The sequence below is a fragment of the Pseudophryne corroboree genome, chromosome 3 (assembly GCF_028390025.1).
Source record: "Pseudophryne corroboree isolate aPseCor3 chromosome 3, aPseCor3.hap2, whole genome shotgun sequence".
NCBI classification, from domain to species: domain Eukaryota; kingdom Metazoa; phylum Chordata; class Amphibia; order Anura; family Myobatrachidae; genus Pseudophryne; species Pseudophryne corroboree.
The window spans coordinates 239,117,107-239,132,739 of record NC_086446.1 but is presented as its reverse complement, the minus strand read 5'-3'; positions in this window follow the sequence as shown (position 1 = coordinate 239,132,739).

Below are 15,633 nucleotides of genomic sequence, written 5' to 3'. Positions count from 1 at the left end.
AAGCAGCACTAATACAGGCAATAAAATTGATCAACTTTTTTTTTTGTAAAGATATCACAAATGACTCTATTCAAAAAAAGACAATTGTTTGAAAAGTCAGTTGGGTGTCTGTTTTTTATCTAATAGACAGGAAAAAAAATAGATTTATGGTAAGAACTAACCGTTGTTAAATCTTTTTCTGCGAGGTACACTGGGCTCCACAGGGAATGACATTGGGGTGTAGAGTAGGATCTTGATCCGAGGCACCAACAGGCTCAAAGCTTTGACCTTCTTGCCAAGATGCATAGCGCCGCCTCCTCTATAACCCCGCCTCCGTGCACAGGAGCTCAGTTTTTGTTAACCAGTCCAATGCAGTAGCAGGTAAAAAAGACGACAATCGTTAGTAGCCAATTACACAACACACTCACGACTGGAGAGGGTGTCAGCGGCTAATGCCATACCAACCCAAAGAAGCTAAGTGCGTCAGGGTGGGCGCCACGTGGAGCCCAGTGTACCTCGCAGAAAGAGATTTAACAACGGTAAGTTCTTACCATAAATCTCGTTTTCTGCTGCAGGGTACACAGGGAATGACATTGGGGATGTTTTATAGCAGTTCCTTATGGGAGGGGATGCACTGTAGCGGTCACAAGAACCCTGCCTCCCGGCATCCTAGGGGGCAGAAGTATCAAAGGCATAAAACCTTATGAACGTGTTCACTGAGGACCACGTAGCCGCCTTGCACAATTGTTCAAGGGTCGCACCACGGCGGGCCGCCCAAGAAGGTCCAACCGACCGAGTAGAATGGGCCTTTATGGTAGCAGGAGCTGGAAGGCCAACCTGTACATAAGCATGTGCAATCACCATTCAAATCTATCTGGCCAGGGTCTGCTTGTGAGCAGGCCAGCCACGTTTGTGAAAACAAAACAGAACAATGAGAGAATCCGACATTCCTGATGGAGGCAGTTCTCTTCACGTAGATACGGAGAGCCCGTACCACATCCAAAGACCGCTCTTTGGAAGACAATTCAGGAGAGGCAAAGGCCGGAACCACAATCGTCTGATTAAGGTGGAAAAAATACACCACCTTAGGTAAATACCCGGGACGAGTTCTAAGAACCGCCCAATCACGGTGAAAAATCAGATATGGTGACCTACAAGATAAGGCACCCAAATCCGACACCCGTCTAGCAGAGGCAATAGCCAGCAGAAACAACACCTTAAGAGAAAGCCACTTAAGGTCTGCAGATTCAAGAGACTCAAACGGAGACCCTTGCAACGCCTCCAGAACCACCGAGAAATCCCAAGGAGCCACAGGCGGGACGTAAGGAGGTTGAATCCGCAACACACCCTTAGTAAATGTATGAACATCAGGTAAAGTTGCAATTTTCCTCTGGAACCAAACCGACAAGGCAGAAATATGAACCTTGATGGAGGCCAGATGAAGGCCCAAGTCCAGGCCCTGTTGTAGAAAGGCCAAAAGTCTGGCCGTACTAAACTTGTAAGCGTCATGATTGTTAGATGCGCACCAAGCAAAGTAAGAATTCCAGACCCTATGATAAATCCGAGCAGAAGTCTGTTTCCGGGCCTTCAACATGGTTTGAATGACCACCTCAGATAATCCTTTGGCCCTGAAGAAGGAAGCTTCAAGAGCCACACCGTCAAAGACAATCGGGCTAAATCCTGATATACACAGGGGCCCTGAACGAGGAGATCCGGGCGCTGCAGAAGTAGAAGGGGACGCTCTATCGAGAGACCCTGAAGGTCTGAAAACCAATGCCGTCTGGGCCACGCTGGAGCGATCAGAAGTAGGATTCCTCCCTCTTGCTTGAACTTCCTTATTACTCTGAAAAGGAGTGACACCGGAGGGAGCACATATGGCAGCCGAAAGTTCCATGGAATTGTCGGTGCGTCCACGAACGCTGCTCGAGGATCCCTTGTCCTTGCTCCGAAGACCGGAACCTTGTGATTATGTCGAGATGCCATCAGGTCCACATCTGGAAGGCCCCACTTGTTCACAAGGAGTTGAAACACTTCTGAATGGAGGCTCCACTCTCCGGCGTGTACGTCCTGATGACTGAGAAAGTCTGCTTCCCAGTTTAGGACCCCCATAATGAACACTGCCGATATGGCTGGCAGATGGCGTTCCGCCCACTGAAGAATCCGTGATACTTCCCTCAGTGCCATGCGGCTTTGAGTGCCGCCTTGATGATTGATGTACGCCACCACGGTGGCGTTGTCCGACTGTACTTGAACAGGTCTGTTCTGTATTAAATGCTGGGCCAAGTTCAATGAGTTGAACACCGCTTTCCTCCACAATGTTTATCGGGAGGAGAGACTCCTCCTTTGTCCACCGACCCTGAAGAGAGTGTTGCTCCAACACCGTGCCCTAACCTCTCAGACTGGCATCCGCCGCCAGAAGGACCCAGTTGGAGAACCAGAAGCGACCACTGCTCAGTCGTTGGTCCTGAACTCACCAGCTCAGTGACAGACATACCTCTGGAGACAAGGAGATCATTTGAGACCTGATCCGGTGAGGCAGGCCGTCCCACTTGGCAAGAATCAGTTTCTGCAGAGGGCGGGAATGGAATTGAGCATACTCCACCATGTTGAAAGCCGACACCATGAGACCTAGCACTTGCATTGCTGAATGTATCGACACTTGCGGACGAGATAGGAAGCATTGATTCCTGTCCTGAAGCTTCAGGACTTTCTCCTGAGACAAGAACAACCGCTGGTTGTGAGTGTCCAACAACAACCCCAGGTGCACCATGCTCTGAGCAGGGACCAGGGAAGATTTCTTCCAGTTGATGAGCCACCCGTGGGCTTGCAGAAACTGGATAGTCAGATCCAGATGGCGTAGGAGAATTTCTGGGGAATTTGCCAGGATCAACAAGTCATCCAGGTACGGTAGGATCCTGACCCCTTGACGGCGGAGTACAGCCATTATTACCGCCATGACCTTGGTGAAGACTCACGGAGCCGTGGTCAAACCAAAAGGTAACGCCCGAAATTGGTAATGGAGGTTGCTAACCGCAAACCTCAGGTACTGCTGATACGACACTGCAATGGGAGTATGCAGGTAAGCATCTTGTATGTCCAGGGAGACCATATAATCCCCAGGTCCCAAGGCCAGAACAATAGAGCAAAGAGGTTCCATACAAAACCTGAAGACCCTCACAAATTTGTTCAAGGACTTGAGGTTGAGAATGGGCCGGGATGACCCATTCGGTTTTGGGACTAGGAAAAGCGGTGAATAGTACCCCTTGCCTCTCTGTGCCAGAGGCACCTGTACTACCACTCCTGTGTACAGGAGGGACTGTACCACCGAATGAAGAGTTTTTTTACCTTCACCTGATCCGAAGAGACGTCTGTCAGGCAAAATCAATGAGGGGGATGATTCTTGAAGGATACGGCGTAACCTCGAGTGACGACGTCCCGTACCCAGGCTTCGGAAGTGGTCCTCAACCATTCCTGGGTATACCCTAGAAGTCGGCCCTCCACCCTGGGATCCCCCAGAGGGAGGCCCGCCCCGTCATGTGGCAGGCTTGTCAGTTTTGGAAGCAGACTGACGGGCAGCTCAGGCCCGTTTGGGTTTGGGCTTATTGGGTTTGGAAGTGCAAACCTGTTTCGGGTACGCCTGACCTTTTGCTTTCCCTGAAGGACGAAAGGAGCGAAATGGAGTACCCTTAGCCTTCGGCACCGAAGGAGCAGTACTAGGTAGACATGCTGTTTTATCAGAAGCTAAGTCAGCCACTATCTTGTTGAGGTCTTCTCCGAAAAGAATGTCTCCCTTAAAAGGGAGTACCTCCAGGGTTTTCTTAGAGTCCAGATCCACAGACCAGGACCATAACCAGAGAATCCGGCGAGCCAAAATGGATGTAGTAGAAGCCTTGGCCGTCAGAATACCGGCATCAGAAGCCACCTCCTTAATGTAACGAGAAGCTGTAACAATATAAGATAGACATTGTCTAGCATGATCAGAAGCGTTGGAAGGCAACTCCGCCTCCAGCTCCTGAGCCCACGTTTCAACAGCCTCTGCAGCCTATGTCGCTGCAAAGGTTGGCCTATGCGCAGCACCAGTTAGGGTGTAAATTGCCTTTAAACAACCCTCCACACGCTTATCCGTCGGCTCTTTCAGAGACGTGATGGTAGTTTCCGGCAGAGCTGAGGATACCACCAGCCGCGCCACCTGCGAATCCACTGGCGTGGGGTGTTTCCCAATTTTTACTTCGCTCTGCTGCGAGTGAGTAGCGAGCCAGCATCTTCTTGTGAGGCGTGAATTTTTTCCTGTATTTTCCCAGGACTCCTGACATATGTCATCTAAATGATCAGAATGAGGTAAAACTAGTTTAACCACTTTCTGACGTTTAAACCTGTCCGGTTTATTAGGGGCAGCATCATACTGCGGGTCATCAGTAATTTGAAGAATGGTCCTGATAGCCTCCAACAAGTCAGGAACATCCACCTGTGAAACAGATTCCCCATCGGAAGCCTCGGGATCAGAATCTGTGGGGTCAGTATAAACGCCATCCTCATCAGAAGAGGAGTCTGGGGACGTTGGTGGATTGTGAGGAAGTAATGGCCTACTTAAAGGACCCCTTGGTCTTAGGCGGGCGAGGGTTAGACTTTTGAGTAGTCAGTGATAGGTTCAATTGCTGTAACTGAGCAGACAGTTGATCTGCTTATGGCAGGTTAACCGCTGGGACCATAAGCGGTTGTACCGGCACAGGAGGTCCCATAGGGGGCATTAGTCTAGTTACCAGCGTATTCAATAGCATGGAGAAGGTAGCCCAAGGTGGGTCATTTTGAACCCCCGTTGCTACAGTCCCACTTGGGGGTAAGGATCCCCCAGAACCTGAACCCCCAGCTGCTATGTTTTCCTCAAATGTGTATGCAGCGTCACCACCACGCAATGTGGGATCAGCCCCAGCACCATTGCCCCTACCCAGACAAAGCTAATGCGAAACGTACGTAGGACCTGAGCGTCCTGTCTGCTCCGTCTGTCACTATATAAAATGTATTAATGTTATGTGCTAGTAAAGTTAGGAAAGGCAGCTTTGTGTGATGCCGCTTGTAAACACCACGGTCTAGAAAGAATACTGGCGAGAGAGAGAAGTGCATATATCATACATAAATCTCAGCATATATAATTCTTGTGGCATATCGTATCTCCCAGTGCCTAATTGCATAACAGACCGTAACTTAATAATTGAGTGTGTCCAGTGTCGGACTGGAGCATGAAGGGCCCACCGGGGGTATGCAGTGGTAGGTGCCCATGATTAGAGGTGTGGCCAGCCTCCAAAGGGGGTGTGGCCAGCCACCACAGAGATTTGACTAACCATTATAGAGAACCTGGTCTGGACGCCTTGATAATTTATATAGCAATTAATGCTAGTGCATGCTTGCTAATGTGCCAGATTAATGACAGCAATGTACTGTAGAAAATAAGGTAACATATGTATAATATATAAATCAAGTGCACAGTCTAGAACCTGATCCCTAGAGGAGGAGGAGGGGCCCCAGGCAGTGGGGCCTACCGGTGGTTTCCCCTGTACCCCTGTGGGCCAGTCCGAGCCTGAGTGTGTCAGTACCTCTGTTAGTGTCCGTATTAACTCCACCACAGACAATATAGTATAATATTCAGGTGGATTTGATACGGACAATCTACATGCATACTTGTCCTACTTAGTGATTATAGCACGGCCCTTTGGTATTCTCAGAAAAGGGATCAACAGCAAAGGCATGTCCGTATGCGGGTCCATACTAACCTGATTACAGGGAACCCGTGCATAAGATAGCATCAGTGTTCATGTTTAATTCCAGTACAGAATATTTAATATAATGTTCAAAAACATGTTAGATTAGCAAAACACAAACTGTTGAAACAAGTCATGTAATATCGATCGTACATGATATCCAGGATAGAGGATACAAGCGGACTCAATATATATATTTTACAAATACAAATGCCCTGTTCAATTTGATAATAAGGTCGCTCCTGCATATCTCTAGTAAAAGAATAAAAATGTGAACGCGTTGGTATACGTATCTCTATCAGCGTGGTTACAGGGAATCCGTATACAAAACGATACCTTATGATTTGACTGAGAATGACACAATTTGACCCTGAATAGGGATTAATTAAGATCAGCATACATATACTGATATTAAAGTTGGACTGTCCATGGATACTATATATATTGGAACTAACTTTAATGACCAGCCCTCTAATTGGACACTAGCCAGTCATATGAGATTAGTGTCGTATTGTGTTCATTTAACAACATATCATATGATTATATCCTGTGTGCCTTAATAATATCTATAGATAAAATACAGAGTGAGATATATACCAAATTCCCTCTGGTAGGTATAAGACTCACTGAACCAGCTTCTAAAAGTACCACTACTTATATAGCGTACAAATATTCATGAATACGTGACCTAGCTGATGGGAGATATAACTACAGGATTGCTCACCATAAGGGGGAATTAGATGCTTGATACTAATAATAAGAGATGTATTATATTATTATTATTATTATTATCCTTTATTTATATGGCGCCACAAGGGTTCCGCAGCGCCCAATTACAGAGTACATATGCACATAATCAAAACAGTAAAACAGTGACTTACAGTTGATGACAATTTAGGACAAGTACAGGGTAACTAAGCATAACTACACCAGTAAATGACAGAGAAGTTCCAGGTGGGCAAAAAACTGCTTGATTTGGGCAGTTGAGGATTATTAAAGTAAGAAAAGGATAAGCACATGAGGGAAGAGGGCCCTACTCGTGAGAGCTTACATAATATATCTGACTCTACACATACAAACAATTGAGTGGCTGAATCACCATATACTCAATATTATTTTTGAACCTGATGTTGTATGTGAGAAACCTGATACCATTAGTTAAAGGTCTATTATTGGATATCATGTTCAAAGAATCAATATACATTATATTACAGTGATAAGTAAATTATAATATCATATTGTATATTGATATCATACTGTATATCCCATCCACTGGAAGGTTGTTACTTTTGCTGGTCAGAACGTATTTTGAAATACACAGGACTTACACATGTACTGTATTACAAGATACTGAGGCACATTAATTGTATCAATAATCCTAGGAACCTGGGCAGAATGACAAAGCCTTTATAAAAGCACTAAAGTAACCGTTTCAATTAAATTGTATTGATACTAACAAAAACTGTAACTTAGAGTTACTGTTACTTATAATAAAATAATAAATATTATAATTTGTATTTTAGAAAGGACAGACAGGACATAGACGCTCAGTTTTTTAACCAATTTGTGTTTATTGTAAGGAATTTTCTGTACACTTTTCTTTTTGTTTCTATTTCACAGTATTGTCATCTTTATATATAATTGTTATTTGTGTTTTAATATTTCGCATACTAGTTCACAAGTAAGGACACAATAAAGTATAGTGTGTCATTTATTATTATTAATTTTTTTTACTTTTTCCTCAACTCTACATTATAGTATGATCTGTGGTAGCACCCCCTAATAAAATATGGATAATTAACATTATACTCAATCAGGGGCTTATCTCCATTTTTTCCTGTGCAACTGATCTTCCCCTCTCCCTTTCCCTTTGTGACTAAAGGCCAGTACTCACGGCCCGATTTGGGAGAGATGTGTGCTGAGCGAACCGCTCAGCACACATCTCTCCCGGCGCTCAGCACAGCGCGATCTGTGCTGAGCGCGCGGGGGGAGACGGGGGGGGGGCGCTCGTTTCACCCAGCGGGTGAAGTGAGCGACCCGCTAGATTGGCCTGCATGCAGACCAATCTAGCGATAGCTATGTGCGGGGCCGCGCATCGCTATCGCTGAGGGGGCTACACACGGAGCGATGTTGCTGAAAATCTAAGCAATCTAGTCAGATTGCTTAGATTATCGCTCCGTGTGTACCCCCCTTAACTGACATATCCGAAAGCTCAATGCAAGGCAACACAGTACAATATCAGCAGCACAATACCTGACAAGAACCCCCTGTGTAGTGTATCAGCATAAACAGGGAATTCAAGAGGTATATTGTGACTAAAAAGCACAGAGAAAAATACACACTGAGTATATCCTGTGAACTACCTATATTAAATGATAAACCTGACGCACTTAGCCCCCTCATGTTATAGAATATAGGGATAGCAATCTGAGTGAGAGACACGAAATGGAGGTCACACAGCAGCTACATGCACACACATATAGTCACAATGTACAATGCAGAAATTATGACATGCAATAAAACTGCACTGGACTAGCAATACAAAGTAATAATCAGTATACCTATATAATTAGTAGATATAGTAATGCACAGTAAAGACTTGATGTATATCACAGGGTACTTGTACAATATAACCCTGACCAAATGCACTGTTTCTTAACTAACACTGTCAATAGACATGTAGAAGTGTCTTGTAAAATGCACAGCGCTGACATGCAGGCGGCTTTACAAAGGAGGATTTGCCCAAACAGTCCCAGGAACAGTGCTGCTCTGTGTAATGGCGCCCAAACACTGACTGGGAGTGAGGGAGAGAGATATATGCAGCTCCAAGGCGGGAACATTACTGTAAATGGTGCCCCGGAGCTGGGGGAGGGGCTACAGGTCCAAGCCTTATCCCCCTGCTGGACCTCACCACTGGTACTATGGGCTGTAATAAAAACGGTTTTTATGAGGTAAAAACCGACCTGTGCCCTTGCCCTGGTGGTTTAGTGGAGTCCCTGCTCAACCACACTGTCCACGCCAGCGCGCGCGGCCCGCATCCCACCAGCCGTGCCGGATCGCGATTTCAGCGGGACCCATCTAGGGGACCCACTTACCTCCTCCATGAGTGCGGCCACGCAATCTAGGAGAACTTCGGCGAGTGTGTGACTAACGGTGAGCAAACCGGAGCCTCCACTGTAAGTACCCGGCAACCAGGGCACGGGAGTATACAGCGCCGCTGGGGGAGGTGATGGAGCTGCAGCAGGAGATGTCAGACTGACATCTATCACTGCTGCAGCCCTTGAAGTCTTCTATCTTCACTTAAAAAGCTCTTCTCAGGGCTGCTGTAGCAGCCCACCTGTTGTATGCCTGCTTACTGCATGGCACCAACTACAAAAACTGACTCCTGTGCGCGGAGGCGGGGTTATAGAGGAGGTGGCGCTATGCATCTTGGGAAGAAGGTCAAAGCTTTGAGCCTGTTGGTGCCTCGGATCAAGATCCTACTCTACACCCCAATGTCATTCCCTGTGGAGCCCAGTGTACCCCGCAGCAGAAAACAGACACCCAACCGACTTTTCAAACATTTAAAATTCCCCCCAAAGGGTCTTATTCACCGCAATTAGGGGGTCATTCCGAGTTGAACATAGCTTCCTGATATGCAGGGGGACGCCCAGCACGGGGTTAGTCCGCCCCGCATGTCAGTGCCGGCCCCCCGCAGAAGTGCAAAGGCATCGCACAGCGGCGATGCCTTTGCACTTCAGGAGTAGCTCCTGGCCAGCGCAGCTTTAGCGAGCTGTCCGGGAGCTATTCCTCGCTCCCCGGCCCGCAGCGGCTGCGTATGACGTCACGCAGCTGCTGCGGCCCGCCCCCCCCGTTCAGTCCGGCCACACCTGCGTTGGCCGGACCGCGCCTACGAAGTGGCGGCCAAACGCCGCCATTTTGCCCCCTCCCGCCCATCGATCGCCTCTGCCTGTCAATCAGGCAGAGGCGCTCTACGGCACCGGCGCATGCGCAGCAGGGACCCGTTCACTCTGCTGCTTTAAAATGCAGCGAGCAAACAGGTCGGAATGACCCCCTTAGCCCTATTAGCCACCAAAGCGCAGGTCCTGTCCTGCGCATGCGCGCCCGGCCAATGCGATTAGATCGCAATGGCTGTGAATGCTTCTGCCTTACTGACAGGCAGATGCATGCGCAGGTTGACAACATGGTGTTTGCGGGGGTGGGACAATACGAAAGGGGAGTCGCTGTTTTCAGGGAGGCTGCGTGACATCACAGGCAGCCGATCCGGAGGACAGAAAGGGCAGTGGTGCGCTTGCCTTCGCAGCCAGGCTGCGAAGGTAGGGGGCCGTCAGCAGCTGCTTTGACCACAAATAAATTGCGGTCACAGCCGCTGGGGGGGGCGATCAGCATGCTGGGAGGCCTTGCCCTGTGCAGGGCTGCTCCCAGCATGAGATAGAAAGGATTGCAGATTCTGCTATTTAGGAGACTTATCCCCTATCCCATGTGTTTTCGTGCGATTGCTGGTCCAATTACAGCCTATAAAAATGGTCTCTAAATGGATACCGCGATAATCACCATTGGTCATTAATCGCGATACCCATTTTTACCATCTGAAATCGCATCAGGGCTAATATGCAGTCAAGTGACAATAGTGCAAAGCCACCAAATAAATGAACAACTTAATAGCAGGTCTTAATGATATCCTGAATTTATCAAAGCCACATATGACTGCAGTCACTGGGAGAGAAACAGAGTACCTGTGTCTGCTTGTGCATACTCAGCCTCTTAGGTATAGTATAAATGTACCGCTTTGATTGATAGCTGTAAACAAAATTCAGAAATGATGGTACAGTGGTCCAAAGGGGGGTCCCAGCTAAATTGGTACAGAGTGCTCAAAATTAGAAGGGAGTCACAGGGCGGTAATGTGTGTAAATCTGTGGATCTGGATAAATAGTGTGCAGCAGACCGAGACTGGCCGCCGACTGCACATATGATGATCTGTCGGTGCAGTTCTGTGGACCCCACTGTTAGGCTCCTGCAGCTCCCAGGCAGCTAATTTTGTGTGTAACTGATCTGGCGGTAGATGATCTGTATTAAGGGACCTAAGATGGAAAGTGGTGTGATATTACTACCAGCTGAAGCAGCACTTGTGAGAGAAGTGAGGAGTGGAATAGCCTCTTAGCAAAGGTGGTAGAGGCTAAGACAGTAGAACAATTTAAATATGCATCGGATAGACTGAAGGATATCCTTACAAAGAAATTAGGATAAAATAGGGTTTGAGGTAATAATATGGTTAAACAAGGGGCAGACTAGATGGGCCAAGCGGTTCTTATCTGCCATCAAATTCTATATTTCTATGTCTGAATGTATAGGCAAATGCAGTTGCTCTTGGCAAGTGGCTCAAATTATGACAATAGCAATGGTACATAATATGATTGCTAGAGCTGCCGCCATATCATGCAGTGTACGGGTCAGAGCAGAGCTGCTGCACATGCCCAGTGGTAGCAGCTTCTTCTACCAAGTTTGCTGTGTGTGTGGATCTGAGTCTTCAATCAGTGCACTGGACCAGAGAGTAGCTGTCATGAAGAATAGGCAGGAGCCTTACCATGAGATGGGAGAATGTGTGCTTAGAAAATACAGTACTGGTTCTATTATTGTGTATTTATTTATTTATTATGGTATGTTTAACCTTTTCCTGTCCACTTATCTTACTTATATTATTTAAATGTTTGATACAACCTATACTATAAACCATATATAGTGTTAAATATGAATACTGATAAATGCTGTACTCTATACAGTATCCAGTGTATAAAAAGACTGAAGTTTACATTAATGTCCAGGGTCGTTGCTAGGTTCTTCTACCGCTCCCTCAGACTCCTGCACTTGCTCCAATGTTCCAGAGAGTGGGAGATTTTGGATTGCATTTGGGAATTCCCCCTCTAGAAATCCTGTGTTTGCCACTGCAGTGAAGCAATGAAGGTGGCAGGCAGGTTAGTCAGATTGCAAATAGGAATAGTACCAGTTCTAACATGTTTCTCTGCTGCAGCAGGTTCATCAGACCTGGGTTTAGTAGAGGTACTCATAAACTCTCTGATTTTAGAAAGGTGTTCATACCTTTACATTTATATATTGCTGCAAATGGCAATATGCATAGGCCCAAAAAGTTCACTAATCTTGATCAACATCTGTAGGTAAGTCATCCAAAGTAATGTGAAGCAGACATTAAATCAATAGGATAGGATTCTGACCATACAGATGGAGCCTTGCTAATCTATGCTGTCTACGGCATTAGTCCCGATCACGGAGTCGCAGCGTGCCTGGGTGCAAGGTGGCATGCCTAGTCGTAAGGAGGCTCACAGAACTTATCATGGCATTTGGCATTACCGTTGGCATCCAGGAACGTAGGGAGGAGTTTTTATCTTTCTCCATTATACTTATAAAGATAACACTTGCCGCTGTAGCCTTTCGAGTGTCTCTGTGCTTAGCACCTCTGTACAGTATTTTCTATTTGAGTACTAAGTAGCACGAACAGCTTGGACAATTGGAGGGGACATGACAAACGGTTGCTTGCCGTTTCCCTTTGTGGTGTCACATAAACTAGTGGTTGGTGTGACCCGAAAGTCAAGAGTCTACTCTTTTGTATGGTACCGGTCTCGAGTCTCTGTGACACCCAGAACTGGAGATATCAGGGCGCAAAGTGGACCCATTTTCCCATAGACTGTAATGGGACCACTAATTCAGACGCACCATGGGTTCCGACGCTTGCCGTTAGCCTTATGGGGGTCACAGAAACTTGGGGCCGTATCCTCTGGTAACTAATCATCTCCCCTTTCATAACAACCAAGTTTTGAGCCGATTGGACCCCCAAAACCGGAGATATTAAGCTTTAAGCCCATTTTAATTTAATAGCTCACATAAACCGAACGTCAATGGACTATTCCTTTAACACGTTCGTTTGCATCTGTATACACTATTTTTATTGATTGATTTATTGGTTTCTTGTTTTGGGGTCCCAACAGAGAGTGAATATTTTCGACAGCGTCTCTAAACTACGCTGGTTAATCCCCACCTCACCCTTCCCCCTCCCCTGAGAGACTGATCTTTTCAGACAAGAGGCCAGTTTACAGTAAATAAATTGCCAACACAGTATGTCAATGAAGGGCTGATACTACAGTCACTTTGGGTGGGGGAATGGACTAGAGAGGACCAGAGTAAATGTACATTAAACAGTACAGTACTGTGCTACGGATTTGCGTGTCAGACGCCCTGACAGTTATGGAAACAGGTATTTTCCTGTGTGCATAATTCTATTGAATGTAAGGTTCTTAAATATATGAATGTTATAAAAATAAAATTAATAAAAAGTGTCTAGAAGAAAAACAAAACAAAGGCATTCCCACTTTGGGAATTGAACCCGGGACTCTGAGCATGGGGCGCGGGACACTACACTGCTTGGCCACGATGCCTGGTGACAAGCTCATGTGTAAATCTAAACAGTGATCCCTTCCCATGGATTCTGCTGTATTGGCTACGAGACTTGGACGCTCACATACAGTACTGTATGCCTAACGTCATTGGACCATTGCTTTAATACGTTCGTTTGTGTCTGTATATACTTTTTTTTATTTATCGATTAGTCTACAGGACTTGGACGCTCACAAAACCCTAACGTTAATGGACCATTGCTTTAACACGTTCGTTTGCGTCTGTATACACTAATTTTGTTGATTGATTTATTGTTTTCTTTTTTTTTATTGACTCTCCATCTGACCATTGGTCTGTGTGTACAGTATACAGTAACATTACAGTCATCACTGACCATTTGCCAGAGTTTGTAGATCAATCTGCCGCTATTTGCTCTACAGTATTGGATTAGTGGAGCATTAGCCACCCAGTGGTGAAGATGTGTATTGCATCATGTGTATGTAGTTATGCCTCAACGCACCTGTCTGTGCGGCAACTGAACAACCTGAGCTATTGCTTAGGCGTGACTAATTCTCTGTTTAGGCAGAGAAACAGAAACGATGAGGGAGCCTCCATTTGTATATGTCTGCATTATTTGACCATGGTAATGTTGGCCTGCCTGTCCCTGCTGTTCATTGGTAATTCATTGGGTGTTTTATCTTGCTGGAGTGCTGGGGTACCTTATGTTATTTATTTATTTATTTATTAACAGTTTCTTATACTGTATAGAGCAGCATATTCCGTTGTGCTTTACAGTTAGAACAACAGTAATAGAACAAACTGGACAGTCATAGAGGTAGGAAGGTTATACTAATTATACAATTTTGTATATGTAAACCAATGTTGGTACTTTCACAGGTAAGAATTAACACAAGCATAGGCACTTTGTAAGTGGAGGGTGATGTAAGTGATAATGCGTTAATATGTATTAACGCACATATCACATGTTAATTCCATTTATCGTTTGTATGACCCACTGCATAAAAATCCCAATTATTTTCATGTCATTTTAAGGGACTTAAAAAAAAATCTTAGAAAATCCCCTGTAACTCCCACCTACAAGCCTAAAAACACCTTTCCCATTCATAAAGCACCCCCATATACCTGTTGCATGTCTTAAAACCCATTATTATGCACTTTGAATTTTTTTTAATACAATTTTATTGTCATTTTATAAAAACATCAGAAGGTTCCAAATATACAGCATTAATTCAAGTAATGCCAGTATTTTAATTGAACAAGTGAAACAAAGCACAGGAGTATGAGAATGAAGGGTTGTTGAAAATCCAAGTATAAAACACAGAGGTATACTAATTCTAGACTGTATTTGTTTGATACAAAAGAGTATTGTTACTGGCACAATAAAAATTAGGAATTGGTATCTGTGGCATCTCCGTTAAATTGTTTGCAGTGAATTTTTTTAATTAATTTAATTTGGCCAATAATGACATATCAGTTTTGGGGTGAACAAAAATGCAAAGTGCCTTATTTGTTCAGAATTACTGGTACACCCCCTTAATGACTAAGTCCCAATATTTTTACGTTAATATAGGGTTTCCCCCAACTTTTCCCCTGCTCAGGAGGAGGTGAGAATAAATCTGTATTAACCCCTTTAGTGGCATTTTTTTCTTTTAAATACACACCGCCCATGGTGTGTTTTTAAAATCATGTAGTCTAGGGGTTAAACTGCAGGGGGGGAGTGCAGGAGGGCAATCGCCTGCGGGGGAACACCCGCAGGCATCGCCGGCATCATAAACAATTATTTTATGCACCTAAAAAAACAATACTATATTTATAAAAAAACACACCTCCTATGGTGTGTTTTTAAATACATGGTAGTGCAGGGGTTAAAAGTATAAGGAGGGGTGAGCGTGAGGGGTGAGAACCAGGGGAAGCGGCGGCAGTACAGTAGGAGCCAGGAGGAATATAACTAAATCCCCCACCCACGATCGCCCACCACAATGCAAACAGCATAACAGCGCCCGGGAATCAGCATAAGCCATTACACTTGTTAAGCACGCCCCCGGCCAATAGGAGTCCTGCGGGCAGGCTTAACTTATAATAGCTTATGCTGATTCCCGGGCACCGTCACGCTGCACGGCTGTCCCCGGGGAATCAGTCAGTAGTATTACCACTGAAGGGGTTAAAACCTACAGGGAATTACCACGTATAAAGTTTTGTGGACAATTGAATAGGCGCAATTTTGCGAGTCGCAATAAAAGCCACGCGAAAAAGAGTAAGGTTTTAAATTATGTCTTGCAAGGGCTGATGTAAGGTTTCTCTAAAGGGGTGGCTTCCAGGAGAAGCAGGACCATGCCACTTCTCCCAACATACATGCCTACCCTCACAGAAGTTGCTGGAGACTCTCGAGTTTCCCGGAGGAGTAGGTTACTTTCCTGCATCTCCGCCCGCTTCCTAGTAAAGCGGGCAGGATAGGGAGAAAATCACTGTA